Source organism: Oncorhynchus gorbuscha, linkage group LG09 (assembly GCF_021184085.1).
Source record: "Oncorhynchus gorbuscha isolate QuinsamMale2020 ecotype Even-year linkage group LG09, OgorEven_v1.0, whole genome shotgun sequence".
Lineage (NCBI taxonomy): Eukaryota > Metazoa > Chordata > Actinopteri > Salmoniformes > Salmonidae > Oncorhynchus > Oncorhynchus gorbuscha.
Genome location: NC_060181.1, coordinates 41279766 through 41295320, shown reverse-complemented (window position 1 = coordinate 41295320; position 15555 = coordinate 41279766). Strand labels below are relative to the sequence as shown.

Sequence of the window (15555 nt, the reverse complement as noted above, 5' to 3'; positions counted from 1 at the left end):
ATTTAAACTCATTTTTCAACCAATCCACAAATTTCTTAAACAAACTAGCGTTTTGGCACGTCAGTTCAGACATCTACTTTGTGCATGACAGAAGTCATTTTTCCAACAATTGTTTACACTTATAATTAATTCACTATATCACAATTCCAGTGGGTCAGAAGTTTACATACACTAAGTTGACTGTGTCTTTAAACAGCTTGGGAAATGCCAAAAAATGATGTCATGGCTTTAGAAGCTTCTGATAGGCTAATTGACATCATTTGAGGCAACTGGAGGTGTACCTGTGGATGTATTTCAAGGCCTACCTTCAAACTCAGTGCCTCAGTGCTTGACAACATGAGAAAATCTAAAGAAATCAGCCAAAACCTCAGAAAAACAAATTGTAGACCTCCACAAGTCTGGTTCATTCTTGGGAGCAATTTCCAAACGCCTGAAGGTACCATGTTAATCTGTACAAACAATAGTACGCAAGTATAAAACACCACTCCTAGAGATGAACGTACTTCAGTGCGAAAAAGAAACAGGTAGAAAAGTATCTATATCCACAGTAAAACGAGGCCTATATCGACATAACCTGAAAGGCCGCTCAGCAAGGAAGATGCCACTGCTCCAAACCGACATAAAAAAGCCAGACTACGGTTTGAAACTGCACATGGGGACAAAGATCGTACTGTTTGGAGAAATGTCCTCTGGTCTGACGAACAAAAATAGAATTGTTTGGCCATAATGACCATCATTATGTTTGGAGGAAAAAGGGGGTGGCTTGCAAGCCGAAGAATATATTGAAGCAACATCTCAAGACATCAGTCAGGAAGTTAACCTGTTACTCCTACCCCCTACTTTTTCGAACATTCTGTTAAAAATCGCGCAACATTTCAGCGCCCTACTGCTCATGCCAGGAATATAGTATATGCATATGATTAGTATGTGTGTATAGAAAACACTCAGACGTTTATAAAACTGGTTAAATCACGGCTGTGACTATAACAAAACGTGTGTTTCATCGAAAAGCGCAGGAAAATCTGATCACTGAAAATGGAAAAATATATCCATGCGCGACTTGAACCCATTGATAAAGGTGAACCACATTTAATGGGGCTGAGGTTGCAATACCTACAGCTTCCACACGTTGTCTAGAGTCTCGTCATTTGCCTACTATTTGTTTCTTGGTCAAACAGACGCAAGGCAGCGCATTTCTTCCGGTCTCCAACCGGATATTTTGGTTGAGATTTACCCGGACATTATTTCCAGACGGACAGCTAAAGAATATACTTCGCCTCGTGATCAATTTGATCGCTTATTAACGTTTACTAATACCTAAAGTTGCATTACAAAAGTATTTTGAAGTGTTTTGTGAAAGTTTATCGTCAACTTTTTTAATTAAAAAAAATGACGTTACGTTATAAGACGCTATTTTTTTCCGTTTATCACACACTCTTCATAGATCGATATCTAGGCTATATATGGACCAATTTAATCTGAAAAAAGACCCAATAGTGATTATGGGACATCTAGGAGTGCCAACAAAGAAGATGGTCAAAGGTAATGAATGTTTTATATTTTATTTGTGCGGTTTGTGTAGCGACGACTATGCTAATTATTTTGTTTACGTCCCCTGCGGGTCTTTTGGGGTGTTTCATGCTATCAGATAATAGCTTCTCATGCTTTCGCCGTAAAGCATTTTAAAAATCTGACTTGTTGCCTGGATTCACAACTAGTGTAGCTTTAATTCAATACCCTGCATGTTTATTTTAATGAACGTTTGAGTTTTAACTAGTACTATTAGCATTTAGCGTAGCGCATTTGCATTTCCAGATGTCTAGATGGGACGCCTGCGTGTCAGGTAGGAGCAAGAGGTTAAGCTTGGTCACAAATGGGTCTTCCAAATGGACAATGACCCCAAGCATACTTCCAAACTTGTGGCAAAATGGTTTAAGGACAACAAAGTCAAGGTATTGGAGTGGCCATCACAAAGCCCTGACCTCAACCCTATGGAGAATTTGTGGGCAGAACTGAAAAAGCGTATGCAAGCAAGGAGGCCTACAAACCTGACTCAGTTACACCAGCTCTGTCAGGAGGAATGGGCCAAAATTCACCCAACTTATTGTGGGAAGCATGTGGAAGGCTACACACAATGTTTGACCCAAGTTAAACAATTATGATCCTCACTGACCTAAGACAGGGAATTTTTACTTGGATTAAATGTCAGTTTAATGTAATTTAATGTATTTGCCTAAGGTGTATGTAAACTTCTGACTTCAACTCTTATGTGACATTAATGAAAACTACCCATCCAGGTAGCATGAGGGGCATAATTAATCTTGGCACAGGGTTATGTTTCCTTTTCTTATATGATTTTTACGAGTCTCTATCGCACTTCTCCTCCCAGCGATCTATCTGTCGAATCCTGCTTTGGATGCCACACCTCGTCTTTTGTATCTTCATCTCTTGTTTACCTTAAGTTCGACCTCTGTTTACTGGTGGATCAGACAGAGCTGAGTCAACAGTCTGGCCCGGGAGAGGAAGAGGAGGGGTAACAATGATTAAGTCTTCTCTTTTAGCCGCTGTTCCGTTAATCTCTCTTTACACAAGTCTGTGCACAGTCTGAACGGATCATGCTGAGTGAGACTACAAGACGTTCTGTAAGCACACCCCCCCCCCCTGCAGCGCTTGGCTTGAGGTTGACACCTGATCTGCATGGTGGAAGGTGGTAAGGCGTGTGGGTACATTATGGAACTGACAGCATTCACTCGATTAATCAGAGACACAGAGAGAAAGAGAGAGTGGGGGATGTACTAAACTATTGGTAAAGACTTGAGTAACTGATCTGTCAGTCAACCTTCTGCTCAAGTGCCCGGATTTCACAGTTGCAGGCACTGAAACGTTAGGTCACTCCGCGGTATTGGCAGAACAATCGCGGCAATGCATTTCCAACGTGCCACTCAAGCTTCTTTTACTGCGATACAGGATAAAAAAAAAAACCTAAAATGTTAGTGCCCACAACTGTTCTTAGTGATTTTGCTAGTCATTCACGGAATGACGTTCACTGCCTTCAACGGGGAACGGTTGCTTCCATACCCCGCTCGTCCCTGCTTTTGTGAATTTAGTTGAAAACATCTCTTTGCCGTGTGGACCTACTGTATGCCTGGCATTTCAATCAACGTCACATTTAAGCCAAGTAAAAATTCCCTGTCTTAGGTCAGTTAGGATCACCACTTTATTTTAAGAATGTGAAATGAATAATAGTAGAGAGAATGATTTATTTCAGCTTTTATTTCTTTCATCACATTCCCAGTGGGTCAGAAGTTTACACACAATCAATTAGTATTTGGTAACATTGCCTTTAAATTGTTTAACTTGGGTCAAACGTTTTGGTTAGCCTTCCACATGCTTCCCACAATAAGTTGGGTGAATTTTGGCCCATTCCTCCTGACAGAGCTGGAGTAACACTCAGGTTTGTAGGTCCTCCTTGCTCGCACACAACTTTGGAAGTATGCTTGGGGTCATTGTCCATTTGGAAGACCCATTTGCGACCAAGCTTTAACTTCCTGACTGATGTCTTGAGATGTTGTTTCAATATATCCACATAATTTTCCTGACATCTATTTTGTGAAGTGCACCTGTCCCTCCTGCAGCAAAGCACCCCCACAACATGATGCTGCCTTCCTCGTGCTTCGCGGTTGGGATGGTGTTCTTCGGCTTGCAAGCGTCCCTCTTTTTCCTCCAAACATAACGATGGTCAGTATGGCCAAACAATTCTATTTTTGTTCCATCAGACCAGAGGACAGTTCTGCAAAAAGTATGATCTTTGTCCCCATGTGCAGTTGCAAACCGTAATCTGGCTTTTTTATGGTGGTTTTGGAGCAGTGGCTTCTTCCTTGCTGAGCGGCCTTTCAGGTTATGTCGATATAAGACTTGTTTTACTGTGGATGTAGACACTTTTGTACCGGTTTCCTTCAGCATCTTCACAAGGTCCTTTGCTGTTGTTCTGGGATTGATTTGCACTGTTCGCACCAAGGTATGTTCATCTCTAGGAGACAGAACGCGTCTCCATCCTGAGCAGTATGACGGCTACGTGGTCCCATGGTGTTTATGCGTGCGTACTATTGTTTGTATAGATTAACGTGGTACCCTCAAGCGGTTGGAAATTGCTCCCAAGGATTAACCAGAGGTCTACAATTATTTTTCTGAGGGCTTGGCGGATTTCTTTGATTTTCCCATGATGTCACACAGAGGCACTGAGTTTGAAGGTAGGCCATGAAATACATCCACCGGTACACCTCCAATTGACTCAAACAATGTCAATTAGCCTATCAGAAGCTTCTAAAGCCATGGCATCATTTTCTGGCACAGTCAATTTTAATGTATGTAAACTTCTGACCCACTGGAATTGTGATACAGTGAATTATAAGTGAAATAATCTGTCTGTAAACAATTGTTGGAAAAATGACTTGTGTCACGCACAAAGTAGATGTCCTAACCAACATGCCAAAACTATAGTTTGTTAACAACAAATCTGTGGAGTAGTTGAAAAATGAGTTTAATTGACTCCAACCTAAGTGTATGTAAACTTCCCACTTCAACTGTATGTACAGACATAGATGTCGTGTGTTCAAGGCATGTTGCCCATAGTCTGTTTCCCTGAGCAGTGGTGCAACTTTTACTGGGGCCTGAGTCATGTCCCCCCCACATATTGAGATGGCATTTTTGTTTATCATTGCAATGTGATACAAAAAGCGGCAACGGTGTGCTTACGGATCTCTCGACTGAGATGAATGAATTAGCTATGCTAGCTAGTAGCTACCACAGCCAGGTCAGCTCTAGCCTTTAGTTATCTGTCAGATAGTAATAGCCACCTCATATCGCTATCAAATAGCAGTTGTTTGCATGGAAGTGTTTTGTAACCTTTGTTTTGTCCCATTTCAACAGAAGTAAATGAACTTGGCTAGCTTTCGCCAGTTGATGCACCGTTAGAGAGAGAGAGCTGTCCAAAAGTTGGCTGGTGTTAGCTATTATTTTTTTGCCTCAATCACACTAGACCTGAATCAAACAATGAAACCATCAGCCATGCGATTGAAGATTGCTAATCTCACGTTTTATTTTCAGTGCAATGTGAGTTTTTATTAGTCAGTACGGCAATGTAGCGTTATTGATCTGTCAAGTTTCCCGAATTCCCTACTTTTCACACTGACACAGTAATAAACAGCTCTAACATTACAGACTTCACTGTCATGGTGCACAGTAGAGGTCTGCATGGACCAATTTCTTCGTCCCGCTCCCGCTCCCGCCCACACCCGCAGCTCTCTGTTCGACTCCCACCCGCTACAACTGGTAAAACAAAACAACCGCAGTCCCGCAATGTTATTTTAGGCGTATGTGACACAGCCCACTTGATAGCCATGGTCCCAGCAATTTTGCACCCTATAGGTAATATCAAATGCGCAAAAATAACTTAAGAAATATTTTAAATTACCAGAGATTCTCACATGGCCCTTATATTAGGATATCTGTATTACTAGGCCAGTGGCAACCTGTAAAATATATACAGTACCAGTCAAAAGTTTGGACACACCTACTCATGTCAGGGCTTTTCTTTATTTTAACTTTCTACATTGTAGAATAATAGTGAAGACATGAAAACTATGAAATAACACATATGGAATCATTTAGTAACCAAAAAAAGTGTTAAACAATATATTTTAGATTCTTCAAAGTAGCCACCCTTTTTTGGTTACATGATTCCATATGTGTTATTTCATAGTTTTGATGTCTTCACTATTATTCTACCATGTAGAAAATAATACAAATTATTCTCTCTGTGCAGCAAACAGTGGACAAGCCAGATGCTATATTAAGGCAGTCTGAAACCAAAATGTATCAGTGGTTGATAGAGGCGTTTCCCGACTACACAAAACATGTCAAACAAAAATGTGAGGAAGACCTGGTAGAAGCTATTAACGATGATGAATGGATAAAAATACTGTATGTTTGAATGCCCGGCCACGTTCATATAATCTCAGACATAAATTACTGCAGTTTAACTTCTTCGATATAGGGGGCGCTCTTTTTATTTTTGGATTTTAAAAAACGTTCCCGTTTTAAAACAAGATATTTTGTCACGAAAAGATGCTCGACTATGCATATAATTGACATCTTTGGAAAGAAAACACTCTGACGTTTCCAAATCTGCAAAGATATTATCTGTGAGTGCCACAGAACTGATGCTACAGGCGAAACCAAGATAAAATTTCAAACAGGAAATGCCCCAGATTTCAGATTTTGAATGTGCTTTGTTCCAATGTCTCCTTATATGGCTATGAATGCGCAAGGAATGAGCCTACACTTTCTGCCGTTTCCCCAAGGTGTCTGCAGCATTGTGACGTATTTGTAGGCATATCATTGGAAGATTGACCATAAGAGACTACATTTACCAGGTGCCCCGCTTGGTGTCCTCCGTTGCAATTATTGCGCAATCCCCCAGCTGCGTGTATTTTACCATTTGCTTCAGAGGAGAAACCAAACTGCCACGGATGACTTATTATCGAATAGATATGTGAAAAACACCTTGAGGATTGATTCTAAACAACGTTTGCCATGTTTCTGTCGATACTATGGAGTTAATTTGGAAAAAAGTTTGGCGTTGTAATGACTGAATTTTCATTTTTTTTCTTAGCCAAACGTGATGAACAAAACAGAGCGATTTTTCCTACACAAATAATATTTTTGGAAAAACTGAACATTTGCTATCTAACTGAGAGTCTCCTCATTGAAAACATCCGAGGTTCTTCAAAGGTAAATGATTTTATTTGAATGCTTTTCTTGTTTTTGTGAAAATGTTGCCTGCTGAATGCTACGCTTAATGCTATGCTAGCTATCTATACTCTTACACAAATGCTTGTGTAGCTATCGTTGAAAAGCATATTTTGAAACTCTGAGATGACAGTGTTGTTAACAAAAGGCTAAGCTTGTGAGCCAATATATTTATTTCATTTCATTTGCGATTTTCATGAATAGTTAACGTTGCGTTATGGTAATGAGCTTGAGGCTATAATTACGCTCCCGGATACGGGACTGCTCGACGCAACAGGTTAAGACCATCCATAGAACAAACTATATGCCAGTGAAACTGAATAACATGCACTCAGAAATGTCATTCCTCTGCTGGAGCTGTAAAACACAAAAGGGGACATACTGTATTTGCAATTGTTATGGTCTGGTGAAGGCTGGCTGAATTCTGGCAAAGAGTACGTTCTTTTATCTCCGCATGTCTACAGATTCTCCCTTCTCCCTGTTTTTGTTTGCATGGACATTTTGATCCTGGAGACTTATCTGAAGAAGCTGTGTAACCAAGCATTTATAGTGGCATAAGAAATGCATTGCCATTAATTGGAAGGTTGGTTACAATCCCACAATGTCAAGTTATGTGTCACTAGATTTGATTTATTACAAGACTAAGGTTATACCGGGAAACGTTCATAAGGATTGAATGCCTTGTACGGAGTACAGTATGAGTAAAGGAGTCTGTATTGAAAACATGCCCACGTCAGGGGAGATACCTATTTAGGCAATCCCTAACTGCTGGGTGGCTCAATCCGGGCCCTGGTGGTCTACCATCCTGTGGGTTGACACTTGGCCCAACACACCCAAAACCAATAATGTTTCATGAAGATCCTAAAGCTGAGAGGTGTGTTGGATTGGGGAGCTGCAGGATGGTAAGACCCCTAGGGGCAGGATGGGGTGACCCAGCTATATTTGGTGTAAAAGTAAAAAAAGCTCTACAATACTATTAGGCCTATGAGAGTAATTATATGGAGAATGTCCTGTTTCTGTGTGTTAATGTGTATGTGTAGTTGTATGTGTTTTGTTGTTCTTTCCAAACCTTTCCCCTGTGAATGACAAAAATTCAAGGTGGGAACTGGGAAGGAAATTGTGTTGGGAGAGAGTTGAGTTATTGACTAGACTGGTGGGGGTCTGGCGTGCAGGCATAGAGGATGTCTTAATAAAGAGTTGTTTCACGAGTTGTTCATTTGTTAGGCTATTGGTTAAAGGTGCAACACAATTAGTATTATTGAATTACCTTTGATCTAGTTCAGTCTTATTAATCACTTAAACTGTGGGCATTTTGCTTACTTTTTGTTCTAGTATTAAAATTCCCCAGAAACTCCAACCATTGTGTTTTGATAGGTCTGCCTTTGCATGACTCTCTCTCGTACACTCTCCCATCTCTATCCCTCTTCTCTGTTCTTAGTAAAAGAGAGACGGAGGGTTGGAGAGACTCTCTGTCTCTCTCCATCTCTCCCTCAATTATCCTCTCTGTTGGCAGAGGGAAAGCAGGATGAGGCTGTAAAAGCCAACAGTGGGTGGTGAAACATATTTTCCCCAAACACTCGCCTGGCAACACTCACTTGATAAGCCACTTACTTTACCTGCCCTAGTGACATAGCATTGGGGTCAGAGAACCACTGACATGATAGGAAACTGAACTGCCCTTGTAACTTCTGTCTGCATTCTAACCTGAGATCTAGGCTATGCACAGAAACTATTGCATAAATCATGTATTGATGTCAATGGGAGATTTGCTCAAAAAGACTTGAGCCAGGTTGCCATTATAAATAGAAATTTGCTTTTTTATTGACCTGCCTGGTTAAACACAATAAATAAAATAAAAACATTCTCACTGGCTTAATTTGTGTGAAAAAACACACACTTTTGTGCTACTTAATTCATAGAAAAATACACATTTTGGAGTGACTTCAATAGAAATAGATTTTTGGGAGGCAAACTTTGGAACAATATTTTGAAAGTTATTGGAGAAATGCATAATGGCCAAAGATGTTCCACACTGCCTTTTTTTTTGTCGAACATATATTTATGTAAAAAACAAATGGGGGCCTCCCGGGTGGCGCAGTGATCTAAGGCACTGCTTCGCAGTGCTACGTAGCTGTGCCACTAGAGACTCTGGGTTCGAGTCTAGGCTCTGTCGTAACCGGCCACGACCGGGAGACCTATGGGGCGGCGCACAATTGGCCCAGCGTCGTCCGGGTTAGGGGAGGGTTTGGCCGGCAGGGATGTCCTTGTCCCATCGCGCACTAGCAACTCCTGTGGCGGGCCGGGTGCAGTGCACGCTGACACGGTTTCCAGGTGCACAGTGTTTCCTCCGACACATTGGTGTGGCTGGCTTCCGAGTTAAGTGGGCATTGTGTCAAGAAGAAGAAGCAGCGGCTTGGTTGGATTGTGTTTCGGGGGATGCAGGGTTCTCGACCTTTGCCTCTCCCGAGTCCGTACGGGAGTTGCAGCGATGAGACAAGACTGTAACTATCAATTGGATACCACGGAATTGTGGAGAAAAAGGGGTAAAAGTGAAATAATAAATACAAAAAATACATATATACACAGTTGAAGTCGGAGGTTTACATACACTTAGGTTGGAGTGATTAAAACTCGCTTTTCAACCACTCAACCATTTCTTGTTAACAAACTATAGTTTTGGCAGTTAGGACATCAGCTTTGTGCATGAAGTAATTATTCCAACAATTGTTTACAGACAGACTATTTCACTTATAATTCACCGTATCACAATTCCAGTGGGTCAGAAGTTTACATACACTAAGTTGACTGTGCCTTTAAACAGCTTGGAAAATTGGAAAATTCCAGAAAATGATGTCATGGCTTTAGAAGCTTCTAAACATGCAGCAGTCATACTGCTCAGGAAGGAGACGCGTTCTGTCTGCTAGAGATTAACGTAATTTGGTGCAAAAAGTGCAAATCAATACCAGAATAGCAGCAAAGGAAGATGTTGTGAAGATGCTGGAGGAAACAGGTACAAAAGTATCTATATCCACAGTAAAACGAGTCCTATATCTACATAACCTGAAAGGCCGCTCAGCAAGGACGAAGCCACTGCTCCAAAATCGCCATAAAAAACCCAGACTACTGTTTGCATCTGCACATGGGGACAAAGATCATACTTTTTGGAGAAATTTCCTCTGGTCCGTTGAAACAAAAATAGACCTGTTTGGCCATAATGACCATCGTTATGTTTGGAGGAAAAAGGGGAGGCTTGCAAGCCAAAGATCACCATCCCAATCGTGAAGCACGGGGGTGGCAGCATCATGTTGTGGGGGTGCTTTGTTGCAGAAGGGACTGGTGCACTTCACAAAATAGATGGCATCGTGAGACAGGAAAATTATGTGGATATATTGAAGCAAAATCTCAAGACATCAGTCAGGAAGTTAAATTTTGGTCGCAAATGGGCCTTCCAAATGGACAATGACCCCAAGCATATGTCCAAAGTTGTGGCAAAATGGCTTAAGGACAACAAAGTCAAGGTATTTGTAACTGCGTTCGTCTGTCGAAAGAGAGTCGGACCAAAATGCGGCGTGTTGGTTACTCATGTTCTTTAATGGAAATAGAACGATACATGAAATAACTTAATAACAAAACAACAAACGAAACGAGAAAACCTATACAGCCTATCTTGTGATAACAAACACAGAGACAGGAACAATCACCCACAAAACACACAGTGAAACCTAGGCTACCTAAATATGGTTCCCAAATCAGAGACAATGAGAATCACCCGACTCTGATTGAGAACCGCCTCAGGCAGCCAAGCCTATGCTAGACACCCCTACTCAGCCGCAATCCCAATGCCTACAAAACCCCAATATGAAACACAACAACATAAACCCATGTCACACCCTGGCCTGACCAAATATATAACGAAAACACAAAATACTAAGACCAAGGCGTGACAGAAACCCCCCCCCCTCCCCCCAAGGTGCGGACTCCCGGCCGCACACCTAAACCCATAGGGGAGGGTCTGGGTGGGCGTCTGTCCACGGTGGCGGCTCGGCACGTGGACCCCACTCCAACCAAGTCTTAGTCCCCCTGTAACGCGTCCTTTGATTGGCGATCTTCGCCGCCGACCTTGGCCTAATAACCCTCACCAAGGACCCCACTGGACTGAGGGGCAGCTCGGGACTGAGGTGTAAGCTCAGGACAGAGGGGAAGCTCGGAACTGAGGGGAAGCTCGGGACTGAGGGGAAGCTCGGGACTGAGGGGAAGCCCAGTACTGAGGGGAAGTCCAGTACTGAGAGGAAGCCCAGTACTGAGAGGAAGCTCAGGCAGGTAGTTGGCTCCTGGCTGGCTGGCGGATCTGGAAGAGTCTGGTTGACTGGCAGATCTGGAAGAGTCTGGTTGACTGGCAGATCTGGAAGAATCTGGTTGACTGGCAGATCTGGAAGATCATGGCTGACTGGCGGATCTAGCTGCTCTGGCTGCTCCATGCAGACTGGCAGCTCTGGCTGCTCCATGTAGACTGGCAGCTCTGGCTGCTCCATGCAGACTGGCAGCTCTGGCTGCTCCATGCAGACTGGCAGCTCTGGCTGCTCCATGCAGACTGACAGCTCTGGCTGCTCCATGCAGACTGACAGCTCTGGCTGCTCCCTGCAGACTGACAGCTCTGGCTGCTCCATGCAGGCTGGCAGCTCAGGCTGCTCCATGCAGGCTGGCAGCTCTGGCTGCGCTGAACAGGCAGGAGACTTCAGCAGCGCTGTAGAGGAGGAAGGCTCTGGCAGCGCTGAACATGCGGGAGACTCCGGCAGCACAGGAGAGGAGGAAAGCTCTGGCTGCTCTGAACAGGCGGGAGGCTCCGGCAGCGCTAAACAGGTGGGAGACTCCGACAGCACTGGAGAGGAGAAAGGCTCTGGCTGCGCTGAACAAGCGAGGCGCACTGAAGGCCTGGTGCGTGGTGCTGGAACTGGTTGTACTGGACCGAGGACACACACAGGAAGCCTGGTGCGGGGAGCTGCCACCGGAGGACTGGTATGTGGAGGTGGCACTGGATAGACCGGACCGTGCAGGCGCACTGGAGCTCTTGAGCACCGAGCCTGCCCAACCTTGCCTGGCTCGATGCCCACTCTAGCCCGGCCAATACGAAGAGCTGGTATGTACCGCACCGGGCTATGCACCCGCACTGGAGACACCGTGCGCTCCATAGCATAACACGGTGCCTGCCCGGTCTCTTTAGCCCCCCGGTAAGCACAGGAAGTTTGCGCATGTCTCTTACCTGGCGTAGCCATACTCCCTGTGAGCCACCCCCCAATACATTTTTGGGGCCGACTCTCAGGCTTCCATCCGCGTCGCAGTGCTGCCTCTTCATACCAGCGCCTCTCCGCTTTCTCAGCCTCCAGTTCTTCTTTGGGGCGTCGATATTCACCAGGCTGTGCCCAGGGTCCCTTTCCGTCCAATATCTCCTCCCAAGTCCAGAAGTCCTGTGATCGCTGCTCCTCACGATAAACAGGGGGAGTTGGCTTAGGTCTGAACCCTGACTCTGCCACACTCTCCCTGAGCCCCCCCCAATAAATGTTTGGGGCTGACTTTCGGGTTTCCTTGCCAACCGTGTTCCCTCGTAACGTCGGCTCCTCTCTCCGGCTGCCTCTGCTCTCCTAAGTGCCTCCACCTGTTCCCATGGGAGGCGATCTCTTCCAGCCAGTATCTCCTCCCAAGTGTAACAACCCTTGCCATCCAAAACATCTTCCCATGTCCATTCCTCCTTTCGCTGCCTGTTGACACGCCTGTCACCACGCTGCTTGGTCCGGGTGTGGTGGATGATTCTGTAACGGCGTTCGTCTGTCGAAAGAGAGTCGGACCAAAATGCGGCGTGGTGGTTACTCATGTTCTTTAATGGAAATAGAACGATACATGAAATAACTTAATAAACTTAATAACAAAACAACAAACAAAACGAGAAAGGCTGTATAGGTTAACTTGTGATAACAAACACAGAGACAGGAACAATCACCCACAAAACACAGTGAAACCTAGGCTACCTAAATATGGTTCCCAATCAGAGACAACGAAAATCACCTGACTGATTGAGAACCGCCTCAGGCAGCCAAGCCTATGCTAGACACCCCTACTCAGCCGCAATCCCAATGCCTACAAAACCCCAATACGAAACACAACAAAATAAACCCATGTCACACCCTGGCCTGACCAAATATATAACGAAAACACAAAATACTAAGACCAAGGCATGACAGTATTGGAGTGGCCATCACAAAGCCCTGACCTCAATCCTATAGAAAGTTTGTGGGCAGAACTGAAAAAGCATGTGCGAGCAAGGAGGCCTACAAACCTGACTCAGTTACACCAGCTCTGTCAGGAGGAATGGGACAAAATCCACCCAACTTATCTTAGGAAGCTTGTGGAAGGCTACCCGAAACATTTGACCCAAGTTAAACAATTTAAAGGCAATGCTACCAAATACTAATTGAGTGTGTGTAAACTTCTGACCCATTGGGAATGCGATGAAAGAAATAAAAGCTGAAATAAATCACTCTTTACTATTATACTGACAATTCACATTCTTAAAATAAATTGGTGACCCTAACTGACCTAAGAAAGGCAATATTTACTGGGATTAAATGTCAGGAATTCTGAAAAACTGAGTTTAAATGTATTTGGCTAAAGTGTATGTAAACTTCCGACTTCAACTGTATATACAAAACAATATCCCCCAAAATATAATGTGAGTTATAAATGTGTTAACACAATATTGTTAATCAACCAAGTTGTTACTGAAATACATTATTTTTATGGTTTTATGCTCTTTTCGTTTAATACTTTGGGATGCTGGTGCTATGTCGGTTGATAGACTGCAGTAAAAAAAAATGTATTTGTCTATTTTTTGTGTGGTATCAATCAATGAAGGTGTTTGATTGGGGAATGGGGAATCATTTTCATGATGGGGAATGAATTAATCGATAAATGTGGGGAAACAGAAGACCTGAAAATGTGCGGTTTAAATTCCCCTGCCACATACGAGCCCTGGTTAGATTTCCTGTTGCAGCTTTCACTTTTTTACGCCACATTGGTGGCAGCGTTGGGATCACGTCCAGCTCACGTCTAGTTATGTGATCTAGTAGTGGGAAGCATTCTGTTTTACAACATTGTGTTGGGTGTAATTACATTGATATATCGAGTGAACAATGGATAAGCAACAATGGGCGTGATGCATAGACATTCTTACTGCAGGTGTGATCAAGCCTTTACATCAAAGTTGCCTGAAGATGAATGGAAAGTGCTATGCCCGGACCAGTTATTCAGAAGAAAAACCTCTGACTAGACATTTACATAAGATAACTTACCAGTGTGGACCCAAAACAAACACGTTCTACACATTGACAAAGGACCTGTTTAAAGTGTTATTACAAACATGGTGTTCTTCTGTTACTGAAGCTTATACATCTAATAACCTGACAATGATCCACATCAGATGGGTGTGGATCACCCATATGCCCGCCTGAGTGGCGCAGCGGTCTAAGACACTGCATGTCAGTGCAAGACGCGTTACTGCCAGTCCCTGGTTCAAATATTCAAATAAGAGTGCAAGTGTTTGTGTGCGTGTTTGTGTATTTTTGGTGTGTATTATAATTTCCCATCATAAAAATGTATCCCCATTCCCCAATCATTATGAAAGAAAATGTATCATGTACATGAAAAAGTGGATCCTTGCATTAAATGCATTATGAAGAAAATCGTGTAATGTAGGGTCCCCGAAATATGAAATACATTATGAAGAAAATAGTGTAATGTAGGGTCCCTGAAATATGAAATGCATTATGAAGAAAATAGTGTAATGTAGGGTCCCCGAAATATGAAATGCATTATGAAGAAAATAGTGTAATGTAGGGTCCCCGAAATATGAAATAAGAAAATAGTGTAATGTAGGGTCATTATGAAGAAGAAAATAGTGTAATGTAGGGTCCCCGAAATATGAAATACATTATGAAGAAAATAGTGTAATGTAGGGTCCCCGAAATATGAAATGCATTATGAAGAAAATAGTGTAATGTAGGGTCCCCGAAATATGAAATGCATTATGAAGAAGATTGTGTAATGTAGGGTCCCCGAAATATGAAATACATTATGAAGAAGATCGTGTAGGCCTGTTGACTATGCAGAAAAATGTCTTTTGACTACAAGTGCACCAGTATCCCAAAGTATTAAGCGAAAACAAGCATAAAAAAACAGTATTTGCATTAATAAACCAAAAAACAGTATAATGCTACTATTATATTATAATTATTTCAGGTGACAACCTGAACAATATAGGTTTGTTAACACATTTTTTTATATATAAATAAATGTGGGACATAAAATAAGGCAGTGTAGAACAACATTGGCCATCATGCAATGGGCACTCTAATAACTTTCAAAAGATTGTTCCCAAAATGTCCCCCCCCCCCATTTTTATTTATTTATTTACCTGTAAATTAAATCGCACAAATATGTGTGTCTTTTCACACAAATTAAGCTTCACAAAAACACACAAAATCTGCTGAAATACTTTTTGGAGTGTGAGACTGTTGAATGAGTTTAGCGTGCGATCCAAGCCTTGAGGACCATAGAGTGAATGATTGTGTGTGCGCTCACACATGCATGTGCATTCATGTCGTGCATGCCTGCGTGAATATGTGTGTTGGCATGAAATAACTTGCTGATCAGGACCCGTCCTGAAAGCTATTATCATCAAGAGGCACACTGCAA

At 42.9% G+C, this 15555-nt stretch overlaps 1 protein-coding gene across 3 annotated transcripts in view; it reads right to left on the bottom strand.

Annotated features, from left to right (window-relative positions):
* The window catches only part of LOC124043634 (beta/gamma crystallin domain-containing protein 1-like), an 80199-nt gene that overhangs the window by 22762 nt on the left and 41882 nt on the right, over positions 1-15555 (bottom strand). The window lies entirely within an intron of this gene.